Genomic DNA, 22,173 nt, shown 5'->3' on the forward strand with positions numbered 1-22,173 from the left:
CGCAGTCAGAACTGACAAAACAAAAAGTCACAAACTATCTCACAAATAAAATAGAAATAAAAATTGCATTCAGGGCTTTTAGTTCAGTTTTCCCTTTGAATAACTAGCTGACGGGAGTTTGCGTGCACGAGTGAGGCTGAGAAAGGGCGAACTGCAGAGACACCCAGCTCTGGCGTGTGGTAATGAGATGAGTGGAGGTGGGGGTGGTGGCGGTGGAGACGGAGGAGGGGGGTCTACTGGTAAAGATAAACAGCCGAGCCGAGGAGCCTCTGAGCCAGATGAACATGGCGGCTCCGGTCCAGGACGCCGCTGCCGCTCCGTCCCGCTGACCGACATCTCCCCGACGACATCCCGCACGTCAGGCACCCACGGTCTCCCAAACTCTCAGGTAAGTTTCCCGTCATTCTCTTGACCCCCACTTCTCCCGTTAGTCCCACCTCCAAAAACACGTATTAACGTAAGGGCTCGTGCAAAGTGTCCACTAATTTAAATCGAGTTCTATACTAAAATGATGTGCATTTGTTGTTGTTGTTTCATGTTTTTTTGTTTTCCTTCATGGCGGTTCTACATTTTTATTGGGTAGTGAAAATATACCACAGGGTTAATTAGTTGATTACAGGAAATAACGTTATGTTCGTCCAGTATTTAAACGCGCAGGTCATTCATCCGTGTTCACGAACCGGGTCTGACGGCGAGTATACTTCGCTGTGTTTATCGGCCAAATCGGCTGATTGACAGCTATCACTACTGAAACGGGGTTTCGGGCGAAACTAGCTCGGTGGATAAAAATGCTAATTTCCGTTGGTAACCTGCCAAATCCACGACTAGGGTTCAAATGTTCGGCAGAAGAAGTGAACGCAGATTGGCTCTGCTGTTTGTTTAAGATGTTTAAGCAACCGTGTTACAACGGCACAAATATCCCAACCAGGACTTCGCCGTTTAACTTTTAACGGTTAGCTGTTTAAATCCCCTCTTCCTGATCGAGAGAAGCGACAACTGCTGGTTTATGTGAACCTCCGCTGTAGCCACAAGCGTTCAGTGCTCGCTTGTTGCTCCTGTTAAAGTTTCATGTAACCACCCATAATTAAACCCTCGTTGATCACAGATGGGTTTATCAGATTAAGACAGACATATAATTGTTTAACAGTGAACATTTTATGATGTTGTCACACTGGTTCATATCGCTTTAACTTCCTCAAGCAACTCAGGCGTCAAGCAAAACAAACGCAAGCATACACTTCCGGTTTGTAGTTTCAAAGTAAAACCAGAGACGCTCTAAAAGAGCTGTTCCACTTCCTATTACTAATCCCATTGAACAGAAATTGGCTGAAATTCTGCAGCGGGCCCACATAAATAATTTTATTTTTGGAAATACAGAACACAGATCTAATATTTGTTTAATGTGCAGACTTATAAAACAACTTTTATGTCCTTTTCTCATAAAAACACTTCTGTTAATACATGCTAAGTAATTGTTTAGAATTTGTGGCACTTTACCAAATTAAAACAAGTTGTTAAAAGCAAAGTCAACCCACAAGATACATTTTAAAGTGTGTACATGTAGCAGCTGGTTGTGGTGGTCTAACTGCCATCAGGAAATAAAAATTTCTGCTTTTGTTTCAAGTTTCAAGCCTGAAACTAACATATCAGCTACAGTGAAGCAGTTCACAGCCATGTACCCAAGTCCCTCAAATACTTATTTCACTATAATTAACCCATAAACAAAGACCATAATGGAAATGTTAGAAGAAAAAATGTTTAACCCATAGAAATTGCTGGGATACCTCTATAGGATGCTATCAGAGGTCCAGAGAGCTAGTGTTCTTCAATATATTAAAATTTCCATGTTTTTGTTGTTAATTCAGTTTAAAGATACAATTGTAGGTAGTTCATAACTTATGTTATTTCATGATGGTATAATTTCAGCATTTAGTAGAATGATGTCACAGTTTAAATGGCTGTTAATAATAGATTTTTAATAATTAAAAAACAAGTGTCTTTTCCTTTTCTTCCATCTAATTTGACATAGTTTATCAGCTAGCTCTACTGTGTTGTGAGGGGATGCTTATCTCTCCAGAATGTGTTTTTTTTTTTTCAGGTTTGAAGCTGCAAACAAACAATAATAAAAAGGCTAATTATCTGAAAGAACATGTTATTTCAAGTGATATTATCGTTTTAGTCCAGTGGGAATAGTCGTAGGTGAAAATCCATTAGAGACTGGTAGATGGATAGAAACTACTGACATTATTATCGTCATCATTTTTTTTAATGTATTTAAAGTCATAACAGGCTATACTCTGTAAAGATGGGAGGACGTCTGCTGGTTTGTCAAGAAGGGCGTTGTGTGATTTGAGACCAGGCGTTTAGGAAATGAGGGATATTTACATCAAACTTGCGTCTTTTTTTCATGATATATGATCCTTGAGAGTGCTTTCACTTTTGCTTTTCCTTTGTTATATGTGTATGCTGTTAAAAGCCAATTTGCAAAGCAAAAGCCAAATGATTTGCACTTTAGAGTGGCCAAGTTTGAGATATTACAATCATCCCTCTTATATATTCAGCAGATTGCTCCTTTTTGGACTACATAGCATGTGTATGTATGCTAACAGGACAGCATAGAATGAGGAGTGCGGCTGTGACAAAAACATGTCGTGCAGGTTTACGCTGAAAAGAAACACTCACAGCCCAGAACGTATTGTCTTGCAGTGAGGTGGGCCTTTTTAAATGCAGGCATAAGAATTTGTCTTTATTTGCTGTTGTGCTGGTTTCTCTGTGTTTGCTATTGTGCAGGTATCTTACTACAGGAAACCTGACAGTTTGCCTACGTGACAGGTGCCATCTGAGTCCTCTGGAAATGTTATCTTTGAGGGCTGGGCTTATGATTTTTTTTTGGGCTCTTTTAGGCTTATTTGCTCTTCCCGGCACCCAAAACTGAACTTTGAAAGGGATTGCAACATGTAGGCCAAGTGTTCAGGTTCTGTTTAACCCTTCTTTTTGTACCTTTTTTCTCTCTAAGGGGTTAAGAGGCATTATGCTATTTATGCATAGAAACAGTCAGGCAGCACAAAATACTGTGCATGCTTTGTTTTAGTCAGGGATTCACCTCTATCTGTTTGCTCTGTGTTTTTGTAACATTTTCATTACAGTTACAGAGTAGTGTCTTGTCTGATTAAATTCTAGCACATTACAATACAATGTTCAATGCCAAAACTACCTTATAGTGCTGCAGCAAAGTGCAGGAATGTACTTAAGTCCAAGATCTTAACACAAATTTGGCAGCCTGCCCAATGAGGGATCCTTAGTGGCTTGAATTCACTAAACCACATGAGGGCTCAAATAATGTCCTGACCAATGACGGCAGCAGCAGGAGAAGGAGGAAGGGCAAGGCTTGACTGTGCATTTCTCCTCAGTTTGTTTTCTATGACGTTTTATCCTGGGACAGCAAGGAAATAGATTCACACATTTAAATCATAGCCATCAATCCCTGATGTTATCCTGGTCTTGGATTTAAAATAAATCTAGTCCTAATTTAATGTGAGTGAATTAAATCAGATATAGACGTGAAAGTAGTGACAGACTATAAAATAAACATGCCAAAATTGTAGCTGTAGCAAATTCAGGTGGTGAGCACTGGGTTCCGTATCTACTTAAGAGCAAACGTTGCCTTCAGTGTTTCTCACCCACAAGCTGATATTGTTAATTTGGGAATGATTTAGGGGGGTATTTAAATACCAGCACAACTGGTTCATCTGTACATCTACTAGTATTTACCAAGGGGTGTATGTGTGGGTGTGTGCATGCTTGTCGACTTATCTGTGTTTGTTTATGTCTGTCTCCTCTCTCTGCCACCAACTTATCAGACACACTCTGCCCCTGGCTTTCTGTCACGTAGCAGAGACAGTCGCCTTCCAGGTCTGATCCTCCTGAGACCAAGTGCTCTAATTAACCACACACACACACACACACACACACACACACACACACACACACACACACACACACACACACGCACGCACACACCCATGTCACTGACTCCCCTGAAAGCTTCCTGTGGTGCCTGAAAACCATAATCACTGTAATATTCCCTCAGCAAAATGAATCTGCAGGATATTGTTACAGTATCTGATGATAACATACGTTTTACTTCTAAATCAAAGTGCATTGACTTGCAGATTTGAATACAAATTATCTCCTTAAACATTACTGAATAATAGGAAGTAACATAAAAGAGTCTTAGAATAGACTTCATATATGAGCGTTTAAAAGGTCAGACGATGTATTGGCTCATGCGCATTTTTTAAGTTATCTTGAATAAGTAAGAGACGATGCTTTAGATTGCAAAATGTTTAAGGCAGCCTATTTTGTACAATCTTTGTAATTGTTACACAGTTTCTAAATTAGTTCTTTCTTATCGTGCAAGATGTGACATACGCCAATACTTTATATCTGCGATAAGCTAATATCAGCTGATATCAGCTAGCCAATTCACTGGTTTTTATCATCTCTGTTGACACATTCAGTAGGTTATTTAACAAAGTTCTCCTTTTATTTATTTTTGTCCAACCATATTATTTTATTTGACCTTAATGTAAACAGTGAAAAGCCTTGATAAGGGTACTATATAAACCAGTGCAAAATGGAGCACATTTCAGATTGGAGAGCTGTAGTGAAAAATAGGTCTCCTTTTCCTTCTACAGCATTTGGCAGTATGTAGTGATATGGCTTTGTTCTGCAACATTCAGATACAGTGCATACACGATGGGAGCAGCAGCACCCTGACAATAGACATAACACTGATTGATGCAGGTATTGTAGATTCCACACTGACAAGTATATGAAGGCCTTCCTCGGCCTGAGTGACAAGAAGTCATGTAAAAAAGGATGCTTTTGGGTCCATGCTTACTGGTTCCATATGAATTAAGAGGGTAAATAGCAGCCAGATGCTGCTAATAAAATATGCTTCATTTTAGGTGTTTAGCACAATGCTGGAATTTCCCAGTGCTCAGAGAAACTGCAAGAAACACAAGGGCTACATCCTAGACTCTGCAGGCGTCAGTTAGCATGTTAAATCCTAAAGTACAAGGCCTGCATAGAGCCCTGTGAAAACGATATTTTTCACATGAGTGTTCATTAACGTGCCTGCCTTTGGGACCATTTGGGCTTTCATGTAAGAGACTGCACTATCGATTACCCATGTGTCTTTGAGGCTAATTTCTATAAAAGTATAACCCTTCTCTGTGGTGTTTGCAGATCTCCAGATAGATAATGTAGTATGATCCCTACATAACTTTCTGGTTGTGGCTTCCATGAACTATGACATCACCTTTACTCATTTATAGTGGCATTTGACGTGTGGGCCAGCCATTTTCCAAATGAAAAGTTTCTTAACGCCAAAAAATTAAAAAAATTAAAAATAGTTTCATCACTGATGGACTGAAAAAGCAATCATGGAGGTTTTTCAGTTTTGGGTAGACTATCTCAACTTTCTCAACTAAATTATTTCCACAGTTTCCCTCAGTGCCATCTGGAAATTTCTGTGCTCCTGCACTGAAAAATCGTTTTCTATTCCTATTCTATTTTGGATGCATGGGTCAGCATGTGTCGCAGTTTGAATGAACAATGACTAATGTGTCAACCACAATAGCGGCTTAATACAGACTCAAAGTTTTTTGGTCTACCACCTGTTTATTTTAAAAGGCTAATACTTCTAAAGGCTAGATGTGTTTAATAATTTGCCACGATTATGATTTAAAGGACTTAAAGTTTCAGATACATCAAAACATTTGAATCATATTTTTAAAATGTGATCATATTTTATCCTAATGACAGGAGCTGAGAGAACTGAGGAGAGGAGCTCTAATACAACAACAGCAACACATCATTGCTCAGATACTAGCCAAGGCGAAGCACTTGTAGCTATTCTTGCAAAAAGTATACATACTTATTATAGATATACTGGAAACACTTGTTTTGTTTTTTGTTTGTTTTTTCTCGCGGTTATAGTAAAACCATGAGACCTAAGGCATGCTATGAGGCATCTGAAAGTTAAGGATAGTTGTACAAAGAAAAGCTGTTCTTGGGAGATGCAGAGCAACGGCTGAAAAATTCTTGTTATTGTTAGGGGAGCAAGTCAGATCTACATGTCTGTTGCTTATGACTCAAATATGATCTTAATTCGAAATTCAGACAAAGAATAGATTGCAGCAAAAACCACAAGTATTTTGTAATTTCTTGACATGGTGACTGCACACAACAACAGGAGGGGCTTTCATTCATATTCCCTTATTTACCGTATGTGTACCTAAAATAAAATACTCGTGGACTGGAAAGTTTGATCAGTCATCGTCATCATAAATCACCAATGTGTTTCTTCGAAAAATTTTAAAAGACTCTACTGTACTTTGACATATGATAAGATGATACTTATCATATGTCAAATAAGTATCATATATCATGATACTTGTGACTGTGGCCATGATTATAAGACAGTGTGGTCAACACCATTAAGAAGCATTAAGAATTATTTAGTTAATTAATAATTGTTTGTATTGTAAATGATTACATCAAAACCTGACGTAAGCTCAGACCGCCTACAATTTAAATGAAATCTTTTTGTTTGTCATGTATCTGAATGATAGGAAGTCTTTTAGACTCATCCAATACTATTGTTTTTTAATTTGTGCATACTTAGATTTATACTTGCTAAAGCCTCATATTTGCTTCAGATAAATCTTGGAATCACTTCAAAAATGTAGCCCTTTCCCCTTGTTGTTGGTATATGATAGTGCTATCATAGTACTCATTTTAGTACTGTAAGCTACAGTGTTAGCCAGGGCACAGTTGTGGAAGTTTACATGTATTCATGATGGTAATTTGAGGCTTTTTATGACTTTTCTGAACGGTTCTTTGTCTGTTTCAAGATTTTTTTATTCAGCATACACCTTTGCCAACTTTAAAAATTAGAATTGGGTCCACAAGTTTAAATTTATTTTAGATTTTGTCTGGTTTAAACATGGTCAAAAGTACACATACAGGCACATACAAATATAAACATGCATACATAAAACATTTTTAATCAGTTGTGCTGAAGGTTCTCTAATGTCTTTTAAGTTGACTACAACTGCTAGTTTCTCTTTGGCAGCATAAGAAAACATTTGTTTGACACAACTCACTGGTTCAACCAATATAGAACAATGAAAAAGTCTAAGGAACTCAGTGAGGTTCTAAGAAGGAGAACTGTAGATTTATTCAAGTGTTTCCAAACGCAGATTCTGGGATGATCGGTTCAAATAATTTACGTAAATGCAAGTGGTTCTGATATGCCACCACTTTGCCGATGTCGGGAAAAAGACCTAAACTGTTGACCTCAGATGAGAGGGAGGATGTTCAGAAACATTTTAGGATTCAGCAAGGTTCAAACCTGCCTGGGTAGAGAGGGTGCAGGGCAAAAAAAGAAACCACTGCTCCAAAATCAACACCTTCAACTTCAACTGCAGCTGTACATGGACAAGCCAAATGTTCTTCCAATGATACATTGCACAAAGGGCATGCAATACTGAAGAAGGAGGACTAGCTCAAAATTAATCAATTTCACCTCAAATCAGCTGCTAGATGGTGGAAACTTCGGTGGTCCAATAGGACAATGATCCCAAACACATAAGAACTGGTTTTGGAATGGATAAAGGAGGCTGATGTTGGGCTTCTGGAATGGCCTTCCCAAAGCCCTGACATTAACTCGATTGTAAATTTGTGGACTATGCTTAAAAGCCAGTACTTTAATGAACCCTTTAGATCTGTTTTTTTGCAGTGGTTTTGACAACTGATTTAAGAATAGCAAAGAGAGCAATCAGTAATGCTTACCACTTAAAATACACTTTTGTTGAGGCTCTTTCAAACTTGGGATGAATGAATAGCATCTCAGGCAAGATTTATGTTTCTATTTTTATTTTTTCTTAGATTCATTATTGACTAATTTGGGAAATATGCCTAAATCCAAATGAATACTGTAATTTGAACTAATAAATGTGGAAAGATTTGTCCTTCTAAACACAGTTTTCCATCACCAGTTTACTCTTAGATTTAATTTGAAAGTGGTATTTAAAGTGGCAGAAAAAAGTCTTAAAAGTCTTCAGTTTGACTTGCTTAAACCACATATGCTACAGTGAGACAGTGAAAGTCAAATTTTAAAACTAGCAAGTATCAAGACACCTTCTGGCAGATACATTTACAGTCATTTTTTTCTCATTTTTTTTTATAAACACTGAAGACTGCAGCTGGCTATGAAAGCGCAGCATGCAGCCTCACATGATTTGAGTTTCTGGCTTTGAATTCACTCTCTCTCAGCTGTTGTGTTGTCGTGGCAGAAAGTCTTAGTTTTACAGTAAACGTCTGTTGCATATAAGGGATACATATAGCAGATTAAAGTGCTTAAACAAAGCAATAAACCAGCATGTTGCCACTCAGCTGAGGAGCAGGCTGCAAAGCTAACTTGCCTTCCTATGTGCAAACCATATGGAAAGCTGTGCAGGGTTGAAGCAGTAGACCCGTGAGCCAAGTGTAGCAGGTTGCATAACAAGTGCTAATTTGGTTAGCTGGAGCTGATGGCGGCTGTAATTCTCCAGCACTATGACAGCAGAGCTGTGTTACAGAGAGAGAGAGAGAGAGAGAGAGAGACTCCACAGGCTTCCAGCTGGATAATACAAGCTAATAGCATAACAGGCTTTTGCAGAACAAACGCAGGCCATGGCCAGAGCTAATTGTGTTGTTCATCACAGCCTTTTGGTGACAGACCATTGCTGCAAAGATGACAGTAAAGAGGTTAAGCAGCACTGTGGCCAAAATGCATATTATGGCTTGATTAAGTCCATTCTGATGTCCATTTGTTACTCCGATCCTATTCTCACCATGAGACTCTGGAGATGAATCAAAGTCACGTAATGACAAGTTATTAAATTCAGGAAATAACTGAAAAATTTTAAAAGTTTATAAATATCCTTTTGTCCACATGTGATCAAAGAGAGGTCATCAAAGCTGAGCTTCTTGTGTTTTGGTTTAGCATCACATCTGTGGCTGAGAGAGAATAATTAGATTAAGAGTAAAAGCAGATGACAGGGCTGCTTTTGAAAAACTTGTCATTTTTAAGAGTTACTTAAGTCATTTGTGGCTTAAGGGTAATTTTTGTGCAGTCTTAAGATGAATGATTGAGCAGAATTTGTAATTAGTTGACATGCTAACCTCCCTGAATGACTGTGGGTGCTTTTGTTCATATTCACAAATTAGTCATATGTTTCACATAACATTATAAGACATGGGCGGAATCTCACAGTTTCACAAGAAATTTGATGCATAATTGTGAACATTGCAAATTGCAGATGGGCTGTTTTTGCACATCTTATATGGGATTATATATTTTGCGTTACTGGCCAGGATTATCAGCCTATGCGTCTAACTTGTGTAATGTGTTAGACGCATAGGCTGTATACTGTAAACCAGCTCTGAGCTCGGTGTAGCTGTGGATGTCTGTGTTACCATAGAGCTGCTTAGTAACAGAAATTAATCACAGTCAGGAAGTAGGCCGTCTCTCTGTGTGGCTCTCATTGACTTTCTGTAGCTCCCTCTCACTCTTCCCTCTCTCTATCTAACAGACACTCAGTGTGTGTGTGTGTGTGTGTGTGTGTGTGTGAATGTGTGCATGTCAGTGTGTATGTGCGTGCTTGGTTACCACAATGTCTATTATGCAAATAATTAACAGTGTAACCCTCCATTGCTAACTACAAAGTTTGGTCTTTACACAATTGCCATGACTCTGTAGGTGCAAATATGTGTTTCTTTGTTTTTGCTGAAAGCAAAGTTCAAGTCACTTTGGGGGCCCATTGTTTATTTTTTTAAAACAGCCTTTAGAAATTATTTGCATGTTCTTTCCTTTGAGAAAAGGCTGTTTCCGAAAGGGAGAAAACAGTCCAACTGGTTAATCTGTATTTTACTGGTGCTTCAGTGTGCATCTTACTGTCTTGGTTTGTTCTACTTGAGGTCCTGGGTAAAATGACTGACAAAAATGTACCCTTTGCAGTACCTAAGTTTGCAGTGCACAAAGTGGGCTGGGTGACAGCCACAGGATTTTTCTGTCATCGTGCATGTGCGCAGGAAGAACATTTGTGCTTGCATGTGTGCTTGTGCAATTCACAAAGGAGTTGGGTAGAGATCAGCTGTCCATCTTTCCTCCACAGACACTGACACACTCTGATGCACACACAAACTGACAAATGCACACACACGCACAGCTATCTCAGTGGTGGCAGGTGCATGTTAAAGTGCAGTGTGGTTTGAGTGTGCTGTGTCCAACTGACTGAGAATGCTGCTGCCACACGCGCACACACACACACACACACACACACACACACACACACACACACACACACACACACACACACACTAAGTAACAGTGAACAAATCGGGGGGAAGAGCAAGCAGATGTTTCAGATTTGGCCACTGACCAAAAAAAATAACTTCTTCTTTTTAGTACTTTTCATTTGGTGTTCTTGATTACAGTAACTACACACACACACACACACACCACAAGCATGCAACACATTACCACTGTGCTAACGATCTCGATTTGGTAGGTTTGACTCTTCCATTTATTTCATCTATTTTAACTTGTTAAACTTTCAAGCTGCAACATATTGCATTATACACATCATAATGTTTTTAAAACTGGTTGGTCAACCCTGTCCATGCCCACAGTGAGCAATGCATGCGGATACCGAGTACTGATACCAGTTAAATGACTGGACTGTATTCTTTTACTACGAGGAAGCAATTGGGAATTGCTCTTTTATCTGCAAGGCAATGTCAGGCTTGGCTTTCGCTTTCCAGACTTTGTAAAACAAATTGTAACAGGCTTATTAAGTCTAGTAATAAATGACAAGACAACCAAGATGAATTCAATCTAAAATAAAAGTAAAAAGTGTGTATGTTATTCGCCTAATCTTTTTTGCACTAGTTTCATTTCAGCTCAGATTTAGAATCTTCCCTGCCCACAGCTTTCATTTCATACTAGTTTCTCCTTTCGCTGCTCTCAGTCTCGCCGTGAGTGCACCTACACACAAACACAGATGCACATGCACACATGTGTTTACATGGAGCTGACAAGAGGCAGGCGAGGTGAAATAATATTAATCAAGTTGACAAAATGTGTTATGTTAATGTATGTGAAATAAATATTTCCCAATAAGTGTTAGACTGAACATTGCAAGAGGGAGAGTGCAAGAGCAAGTGAGAGAGAGCTATGTTAGCTCTCCTGCTAGCAGTGCATTGCTACTGATTCATACTTTATTAAACACACAACAACATAGGCTTGAATTGCATAGATTGGCCCAGCTGTCGGCTTTTTGAGTCCGGATCAGTCTGATATTGGATCAGTACATCCCTGTGGCCGCATCAGCCTTTATTCCTATTTTGTGACATATTCTTTTGTTTGATGCTTCACATTATGTCTCTAAGGGAAAACAAGTTTCAGCTTCCTGCATCGAACGCTGAATTTGTTTAAACATAAGTACGTGAATGTTCATAGCCCCAAACCTCAGTATTAGTGAAATTGTATTTATAACTTATTTACTACTATGTCAGAAGTGGAAAAGAACAAAGTCACAGTAACAGTTCTTGTCAAGGACTTTTGGTAAAGATGTACAGAAAATTATGGAAAAATACTGAACGCTTCACTTCTACAGTCGGAGGATTTTGCAGGTCTGTTATGCTGTTGCACTGGACGTGTCGCTTCTGTGTCGAATTCTTAGGGCACGAGATGGTAAATCGTCACTCAAACCCACAGTGTGGGGTTTTCCTTTAATTTGCCATCCCTTTTAACACTGAGGGGGGATGAGGATGTGATTCAACACAGAGAGTATGTGATGCATAATAGTTCCTGAAAAAAATGAGTTTTTACTTGATTACAACAGATATATATGTGAGGGAGGGTGACTGAAATCCAGTAAACAGGTAGGCTCTTTCTGTCTTTCCACAGCAGCAGGACATGTGACCTACACTTTGGACTTTACACACACGCACATAGTTGTCTGCAACATGAAAATGAAAGGGCACGCTGTAAAATGGTTCTGAAATATCTGATCGTTAGGGAGGGATTTAAGTAGATTTCCACTACACTTCAGCTGTTCAAATAAAAGGAGACCAGTTGTTTCATAAAATAGGATGTTTCTTGAATATGAACCAAAGCCAGTGGGAACCCGATGAACCTGGAGCAGCACCATACTGTTCCAGGTCAACCTCACGGTGTGAAAAAGGCCTCCGAGCTCTCGGAATCTTCCTCCCAGGCAGGGTCATTGTCTGGGAAAAGCTGCAGGTATCCTTGTTATTGTGGGCAGGAGTGCGATTTCCAGCATAACTGGTGGGTGATGATTAAGGTTAAATTCTGCTAAATGATTTTACCCTGTAAAAGACGGCAGCATATTTAGCAAGCACACACTCTTACACATTTGATCTAGGCGTGCCCTGCATCTGTACTTGATGATGGGTTGACTCTTGTGGTAAAATGAAGTGATGTGTCTCACTTAAGTGTGTCTCATGCCTGGAAAGTGATAATTATTCATGCACTTTAGCAACTCAATATGATGTCAAAAAACGTTCACTCAGTACTTACGGGAATGTCTCATCAGTGTTTGTGTTTGTATGCCTTTATTGTTTAATATTAAAGTTACATTACTAGTTTTGGGAAGTTCTCATCCTGTGAAAATACGCTTTATGTTTCTGAGAAAATAACCTGATGATGTCACTGGGGTTGTTATACCTGTGAGCCTGGAGACTAAACATTATTTTATAAGCACTGGATTTTGAAAGACACATCTCCGTTTACATCTTCATAGTCACACAAAATACATTGACGTATGCTAATTTGCGCTATGAGAATGATCCAGTGTCTTAAGAGCTTCATCTGTATTAGGGATAAAAAGCTTCGCCAACTTGGCTAATGTTGCGTTGATTTTTGGCCATTTCCAGTTTCTTACAATTTTTCTCAGTTTGTGCCTAAGCTGTTCATTATACATGCAATAATTCATTGTCCACGTGTCTGTATTTCTACGAACAAGATGACATGCATGCATTTTATGGTCCTTCAATCTGGGATCCTGTTTTCAAAGTATTACATAGTAATAGACACAGTAAACATAGTAATAAAAGGCTGAAAGAAATGTTATTAACGAAAAAACTATTTTTAAAAGACAAGCAAAGAAACAAAGATTGTGCAGATTCTAGGATCAGCTGTCAGACACATTGCTATTTAAGAAATCTGTTTCGGCCCAACCTTTCAAACACAAACTTAACATTTATCTTTGTTTTTGTTTCATGTGTCTCACAGAGATAACTGAATGATGTTGCCATATCTTTATGGATGTTTACCCATGATGCTTTGCAAATCAGGTAAGCAGAATCTTTATGTTAAGATAGTGTTTTGCTGTATTACAATAGGATGCAATACAAATATAGCATATATCAGTACATATATATGTTAAATTACAATGCAAGTGATACAGAAAAAAAATTTATTTAGGAATGCAGTGGAGTTCAACATGCAGATGCACAGATTCTATAAAACACTGAATTTTATTTGAGTTTTTTTTGGTTTGTATGTTTGGTTTTGTGCTAAGGGAAGCAAATCTCTGCTTTAACAACACAACTGGCCTGTGTTTCACCCCTTCATCACACCATCCAACATCATTTATCCGGTGCAAAACTGGGGTGTTACATCAGATATATTGACCACTGACCAAGTTAAATTCCTACTTACTTGCCAATATACTGACATTAGCAGTGATGATATTGGCCAGTGACAATGGTAGACCATTGTACTGTAACGGCACTCTTGTTTGATTTTCTATAACCAAATATAATTAAATAGCATATTGCATGGCCAAATATCAGTGCCATGGCATCGGGAAAAGTACATTTGCAGGAGAAGTTCAAAGGTCATTCCTCAGTCAGTGTATTTGTGATGGAGTTCAAGTCCTTTAAGATTCGATTCAAGTTTATTCGTTGTGCTACACATGTACCCTTCAACCGGACTTAAGGGTACTTTCACAGCACTATAACAGGACTACTCATCCACTTTTGCACGTCAGAGTATAATCGCCTTCTAACACGGCAACTTGCAGAGTAGAAAATGCAAAAAAAGAAAACAAAACCCCAAAGTTTTCAGTTTCACAGCACTCATCATTCTGCCACTGTGAGCTTAAACTTTAAGCTCTTAAAAAAAAACAACCATCTGAACATTTGGTTGGGATCATTAAAACTTAAAACATGAAACTAAACCAAAAGGAGCATCACTGGATCAAAGGTAAGGAACACCGTCAGACATTATTTACAGCAGTTCATAGAAACCACAACAGCTCATAAAGCAAAACAGGGACATCCTGACATAAGAACATGGAAAGTGAAAACACAGAAGGACCGTATGTTTTAAGCGAGGGTGACAGTTAACCTAGCAATTTTTGTGCGAGTATGGGGTAGCTGTATGTGTGCGCAAAGCTCTTAGAGCTTTAGCCATTTGTAAAATTACCTCTTAGTGTGTGTTTGTCTCTTTTTTCTGTGACTCATTTCACTTGTGTGTGTGTCTGTGTTTTTGCCATCTCCCTTCATGTAGGGCTTATTATACAAGCAGGGACAATGCTTATTATGCAAGTGCTGAATGTAATAGTCTTTCTCTGTCACTCACTGGCTTCACTGTTTCTGACAGACATCTCTTTCTGCTTCAGTTTTGAAAGTTGTGCGCAAGTTTGAATAATAGAAAATGTATGTATGTATTTATTTTTTTGTTCTTCTTGTTCGCCAAAAATAGACAGAAATATTCAGGCACCCGTAAATTCTGACAGCACTCACATTTCTCATTTTGCCAAATATTTGCAGTTTTTTGAACATCTGCATGTAAGCATTGCAAGTTTGTGAAAAGTGTTGCAACTAGTGATAAAGTAACACATTTTGTACTTTGACTGTTTTGTAACAAATGTCATAGACGGTAATGATTAGTGTATTTTTTTAAAATAATAAAAGCCATCCAGAATTACAGAACAATAGGCCATGTAAATCATCCAGTGCCTAGAACGATTGTGAGCGAGAGGAGGGAGGAGTGTGTTCCTGTGTTGTGGGAGGAGACAGGGAGGAGTGTGTGTATGTGTGTGTTTCTACGTGATGGGGGGAGGGGAAAACAAGCGAGAGAGGGGGAGAGAGAGAGCAAGGGGGAGGGAGGGAGTGAGAGAGAGAGGATTTGCGGCATGTAGTTTGTCAGCTGTCATTAGAGGCAGATGACACACACATACACACAGACACACACACACACACACAGGAATAATCTCACAGAGAAGCGAGGGGAAATACAAAACGAGTGTATGGTTGTGCGTGTGTGTGTGTGTGTATGCTGTGAAAACCAGTGTGTTTGCCCGGCCGGCATGGGATGTTTAGCCGGCTCTGGACCTGTTATGGACTGTTTTAACCAAAGCAAAGGTAAGCAATGCTCAGACTCTGATCTGCTTCGTTCTGTTTCATGCTGACAGCAGATTAAAAGGCAAAGTCTATAAGGTTGGTTGACACACTATATTTAAGAACACACTCTTTTTTTCCATATGTCTCAGATAATGACATTAAACAGAAGCAATGTTTAGCAGTGTCGTCAGCTACTTCTTGTTAACTTGAATCAATCAGAAGTTATGTCCCGCTTTAAAGCACCTGTCAGTCACTCATGCTTTGATTGGACATATCTGAGCTAATGTTTATTTAATGTGAATGACAGAAATTAACTTTATATTATGTTATCCCCATGTTTCTTTATTAGCCCACAATGATGAGTTCTGATGCTCACAGTAGGTGTGACTATCCCAGTCATACTTGGACTTTGAGCTGTCATGTATTGTTGTTGTGGTTTTGTGTGTGCGAGCGTGTGTGCGAGCGTGTGTGTGCATGTTGCAATGGGAGTGGTTATGAATGACTGGCCACACACGCAGAGTGCACAGTCAGCAGGCCCGAAGCTGCTCTGTCACCTGAGGTCTAACCAGCCAACTGTTTACTCAGTTTTCTGCGCTTCAATAACAACTGTTGGTAAAACTCACCCAGAAAGCAGCAAGTTGGCCGAGTGTAAAATTCACAGGTTTGTGAAGTCGCTTTGCAAATGCTCAGTTTCGTAATGACAAGCTCGCAGTTAAAGGAAAAAAAAGGGGTGGACTTGTTAATATTATTAGCTAGTGAGGTGTCAGTTCAGTTTTAATCATTTTAACTAATTCCCAACGGCAGTTTTTACACAGGATATTAAATTTCAGTAGAGGAACACTTAAATAAATCTTTAGTGTACCAGAATGTTTCGTTTCCAAGTGAGCACAGCGATCCACGTTTGAAAAATCCATGACTGCTTTTCTCACAAAGGCACACATACCAGCGCCAAACTTGAGCAATCTTAGAGGTTAAACTTTGAAAGACAACTTTCTGAAGCACAATGCAAACAGCTGGCGTTTCATGGGGTCACTGGGCTGTGACTGCATGTTAATTTTCACACAGACACTAGCTGCTTCTGCTGATAAGTCACTCAGGGAGCTGAAGGTGGAGTTTGACCTCTGGGCCAGTAGAACAACGTGAAACTCCTCTGCTATCTCTATCTAGGAGTTTTTGCTTTCACTTTGTGTGGCTTTTTTAAAGTTGCCTACCTCACCGGTGAATTCGTCTAATCATGTCTGATATGAGCTGTGGTGTCTTCCCATGTCATAAAAAGAGATTTACTGCTAACTGCAAAGAAAGCAGCATTTTAGTGTTTAGCACAGTGTTTAAATTGGATAAAAGTGGTAAGGTTTGTCTTGAATTCTGCATATGTTATACAATGAAGAGGGACCACATCACTCCAGACCTGGGAACACTGTACTGGCTCCCTTATCTCTCAGAATTGATTCTTTTAAAAGTCACCTTGCTCAAAGGCTTAGGACCAGCCACTGCCTTGTGTCCTTTCTACTGCTGGGTAGCCAAAATCACACCAAAAATGAGAACTGGAGATGCTCCCTCATTTTCAGCTAATATCCTACTTGATGATATTAGTGATTTAAACATTTAAACACCCATTAAAAGCAGGGCTTCTCCTGTCACAAACTGTTATGACAAAATGCCTTTGTGTGTTGTGTAATTGTTATCGTTACTTGTTTGCTCTTTCATCAAACCTGCATCCTCATTTTTTTAGTGCCGCACATGTTGCATGAAAGGTGCTGTACAACCAAAGCAGTATTACACTACAGTATACTGAAAGATCAAAAGAGCTTTTCAGAAGAGTTTCAAACCACCGGCCCTGTACTGTGAACTTGAAACTTGAGCTGAGAAGAGGCAGAAATCATATTTAGGAGTCCAGATTTCATGATGACATAAAACAATCACTTTATTTCCGTCTGTGTCTCGACAAGCACCACTTTTATGTTTTGTGTTTGTTTTTAATGCATGTAGGATGATTCTGCACATTAGAGGAACATAAGTTCTCCTTTGGTGTCTTTCGTAAACTGCAGTGCCGAGGCGGCCCCGATGTTTTTGTTCTGTGCTGTTAAGCAGCCGCTCAGTTTCAGTGTTTACAGCAGAAACTCTTTTGTGTGTGTATGTGTGTGTGTGTGTGTGTGATTATCATCATGTTTGTCCATGTAGAAGCATGGCGTTTTTGTTTGTGTTTTAGTGAGTGTGCATTAGTGTGTGTGTGCGTATGCGTGTGTATGCACTCGCAATTGAGTTAGCATCCAGGCAGGCATGTTCAATGTTATTGATCATGTCTATAATCGATCACGCTCTCACATTACATGAAGCTGCACATGCCGAGTAATGAGCAGCTGCTGGCTATCTAGCCAGCTAACAAGCCATCTGTGAACAGTTTATTTAGAGTTATTATTTTTAATGTCCCTCCATTTTGATGCTATGATAATTACTCTGGCATTTCTGCACGGCACTTGCATCAGATCATCTTTCACTCAGCTGATTTTCTTGGGTTTCTGTCAATACAGTTGAGTTTCTGCTTGTTTTGCCTCTTGTTCCCTTTTCTAACTTTGGGAGAATTATAGAGACAGAGATGTGCAGATAATTTGCTATTTAACTCTAGTTCAAATTTGATCGGATCATTCTAATTGTAATCTATTAGTAACAACAAGATTTTTCTCAAGTTGATGTGATGACGTTGAAGATGGCAAAAAAGAAAAAGAAAAAGGGGAACAGAAAGAAGACTGAGCTAAGGTGGCTGAGCTATGGTGGTGGGGGTGATTATTTAGACAAAAAAAAAGGAGTGCTGGTTGAAGTGAGCCAGTTTGTACAGCTTGGTTTTTACGGGGACTCACTTCTCAGCACACAGAAAGGAATTTGCTTTTCATTCCAACACAACAGCGTCAAAAAGTCTTTGGAAACTTTGACACTTCAATAAAAGAAGGTCTGGGCAACCAGGTGGCAAGAGAGGTAACTGTGACCAAATGTTTGACGGGCTTGATTGGCTGAGAAACTCCTGTGTGTTCAGGTGGAAAACCGGCTGTAGGGATAGACGTATACTCGTGTCAAATTTGCATCCACTACATGGGCGTAATGGATACACTGGAAAGAAACAACACTGTGAAAGCTGAAGTGGAAGTCAGACTGTGCAACCCTCTCAAAGCCTTTCATAGTGTTTTTTCCTCTTGTTCTTGAGGTGCAACATCTGTTCTGGGATTTCAAATCTTTGATGTACAGATTTTTTGATGTTAAAAGAAGAAAAAGAAGAATTACAAAAAGAAAACAAAAGAGAAAATTTCATAATGTTTCAATTTCTTGTTCCCTTTCATGAGGAAATATTTTGCAAGAGGTCAATTAGCTATACCAACAAACGATCATATTTATTGAATTAAACTAAAGATTTACTGACATGTTGGAGCTGTGAAGACGATGCTGTTGGATGATTTCGTTTGGTCTTCCAACAGGATGTTGATTGAGGTGTAGGATAGTATTATGACCTAAATTGTTTGAACAGCTCTTTAGCTATATCCATGTGTGTCGTAATGTTAGCTATGCTATGGACTATCCAATTAAGATGAAAGGCTTGATATAAGCAGGAAATAAAAAAGCTCTTCTTAAATAAGGCTTAGTGTGACATCTGTATCAAATATACATATGTCACATATGATTTATGTTGAGGAAACAAACAAAACAGAGTTTGTTTAATCATTAATCATTACTGGACTGAAATTTAACATCAATCTAATTAGGTTTGTTTTCTTCTTATTTGTTGACACGCATTAGGGGTTTTTTTTCATATGGTCTTATGCTCTCAAATGCTTCTTTTCTGAGAGGTTAGTGGAGCAAGAAAAGGAACGACAACAGAGTTTAACACACAAAGGTGCAACAAGCAAGAAAGATGGACAGTTTATATAGTTTTTGACATTTAGTTTCATTACACTACAAATACATTTTTGTATATTATGACTTTAGACTACAATGCAGCAAAGCTAATGACCAACAAAAGAACAAACATGAACAAGAATAGCCCACATAACCGGTTATTCCATGTATCATGGCCATTTCCCTAAGTGGCAGCAGTATGTGTGCATCTGCAAAGCTCAGCAGAGCACCTGTGTGTTATCATCCTTAAGCCGTGTTGTAGAATCTATCCTTTTTGGCACATATGTGTAGTCTAACTGGTAACTGGTGTTAGTGCTGATTTGTGTTAGCTCAGTTAAACAGCCTACTGGAAAGTCTAATATTGTTTGAATATTTGCTGACTCGGCTCCAACGAGCCTCAGGCGTCAAAAAAGAAAGCAGCTGTACCAGTTCATCCACTGCTGTCTTTCTCTTTGTGGCGACTCTTTCTAGTAAATCAAAAGCTATTTGGTCATTTAAGGTAGTGGTTACTTGAAATGACTAAATAGTTATTGAAAGCAAATATTGTAGCTACTCAGAGAAATAAAGCTAGATATGCACAATACAAATTGTCACCAGTAACTGGAGAAGAGCCAACCATAGAGTCACCTGCTCAGCATCACCGTGGCACCAAACAGCCGAGATGTACATAAAGAGATTGGACTTGTTGACGTGGACACGCCAACACGTAGAAAGCCACATACACAAACACGCTCACTGTGCATATGTCGCAGGCCTTTCAGTGTGGGAGAAGCCAGTGTTCTTAATCCAGCTACAGCAGGGTATTAAATCTACTTTATGTTTGTGGGTTTTCTGGCTTTTAGACAACAGCCTTAACAGTTTACAGACACCAAAGGGAGGAGGGTCCTTACTACCAAATACCTCTGTCAAGCCCACTGGTGTCTGATTGCTAAATTGATCCTGATTTTTATCATTTAGTTCTTTGTTTTTGCACTAGCAGTAGTAGGGAAACAAGGCACTGAAGTACTAGTCTTCTATTATAGTGGACTGTACTGCATTTGTAGCTGTGACTCCTCTTCACAGGTTGCATTCATAAAAATAATTATTCGGTTTTATTTTTTTTTTTTATTTCTAGAGGTTTGAAAATAAAATTTAATATTGATCTGCAAGGAATAAAAAGTAAATTAAATTCAGTTTTATGTAACACCAAATCAGGAAGACATTGGCTCAAGGCATTTTTATATTGTGAGGTAAAGACCCTACAATAATACAGAGAAAACCCCAACAATCATTTGACTCCTTTAAGCAAGCACTTTGGTGACAGTAGGAAGGAAAAACACCCTTTTAACAGGAAGAAACCTCCGGCAGAACCAGGCTCAGGGAGGGGCGGCCATGTGCTGCAACCAGTTGGGAGGAAGTTAGGATGAAGACACGCTGTGGAAGAGAGCCAGAGATGAATAATAACTAATGATTAAATGCAGAGTGGTGAATAAACATATCGTGAGTAAAAAAGAAACACTCGGTGCATCATGGGAAGCCCCCAGCACCCTAGACCTACTGCAGCGTAACTAAGGGAGGATTCAGGGTCAAAGGTTTGTGTAAAGTCTTAAATATCATCCTTTGTCATCAACCTTTTTGAAGGTGTACTATAAGAGAGAGTATAATAACTACTAATAGTACTACCTACCATGCTTATATGCTTCGCAAATGTATGAAATTACACATATATATGTTAATTATTCATCCTTGAGGTGACTCTTTTTGTGTTTTGGCACTTTATACATGAAATGAATTGAATCCGGATGGATTAATGTGTCTGGGAGGAGTGATGCATGCATACTTTATGATCATTAAAATAAGATGTAAAACCTTTTCACAAAATGCAAAGATCTCCAGGAGGAGATTCAATAGAGCAGCCACCCACGGCGAGCTAAATTGTGCGTAACATTAACTGACGGACTCAATTCATTTCTGGGGATAAAAACTCTGACATTTGCACAGTAAATGTATTAGGACATTAAGAATAAACATGCAGGTTTTCCACTATTCCTGCAAAAAAACAAACAAAAAACCACATTAGCTTTAATTTTGTGCTGTCAGTCATTGCATAAGACTGCGTGGTCGTTGTTATTTTTTCTTTTTTTTTTGTTACACGCTGAAAACCTCAATTAGTCTGCACACTAAAGCCTGGGGATGACTCATTACCTTAATAACAATCCATAGTGCGTTTTACTTCCATGACAACTATCATTTGGTCAGAGTAGGTCTGTCATGCATATGGTGATTGTGGCATCCTCCTGACTTCCCAGCCATTCCCTGCTGAACAACAGGTCTTGTAATTATCTCTAATTTACAGTAGTAACAGATTTTCCAGAGGTTTTTACTCAGTGTGCTATTTTTGTTTACTTCTAAATGGGAGTCGGGTGTGCTATCGCTCATCTTTTTTTCTTCCCACCTGATTTCCATGTGGTTGCAATCCAATACCTACATGCTCTATACCTCTGTTGCACAGTGGGAATTATGGGGAAATTCCTGGAAAGCTGAAGGCCGCAAAGGTAGTTTGTATTAACTAAATGATAATGCCCCTGATCCACTCATCTGATTGCAGACATAGAGATTTAAACCCAGTGTTTTGTTCAAACTAAACAGAGACTACAGATGTGTCCGTTTCCTCTTCTTTAAAAATAAGTAAGGGAAGTAAACAACAAAAACACATAAGTGAAAGCTTCACCCTGCACTCACCTCTGTAACCCCCATCCCCACAAACTGAAAACAAAGAAACTGAGGAGCCGTGGTTTCTACTGGAGACAGGGTCCACTTAAG

The 22,173-nt window shown here is 39.0% G+C and overlaps 1 protein-coding gene across 5 annotated transcripts in view; it reads left to right on the top strand.

Annotated features, from left to right (window-relative positions):
• The first annotated feature begins 216 nt into the window (after nucleotides 1-216).
• LOC147307896 (nuclear receptor coactivator 2-like) overlaps nucleotides 217-22,173 on the top strand; it is a 55,995-nt gene continuing 34,038 nt past the window's right edge. For 2 of the 5 annotated variants that reach the window (XM_086270692.1, XM_086270696.1), the window contains exons 1-2: nucleotides 217-388; nucleotides 13,370-13,431. The gene's annotated coding sequence lies outside the window, so the exon portion shown is untranslated. Of the gene's footprint in view, nucleotides 389-13,369; nucleotides 13,432-15,291; nucleotides 15,508-22,173 lie in introns of those variants that run through there. The other 3 variants (XM_086270697.1, XM_086270695.1, XM_086270693.1) reach the window with 3 other exon arrangements.

The sequence above is a fragment of the Aulonocara sp. 'chitande type north' Nkhata Bay genome, linkage group LG18 (genome assembly GCF_057382095.1).
Source record: "Aulonocara sp. 'chitande type north' Nkhata Bay isolate Kocher_YH1m ecotype deep benthic linkage group LG18, A_spYH_male_GT1.1, whole genome shotgun sequence".
In the NCBI taxonomy this organism is placed as follows: Eukaryota; Metazoa; Chordata; class Actinopteri; order Cichliformes; family Cichlidae; genus Aulonocara; species Aulonocara sp. 'chitande type north' Nkhata Bay.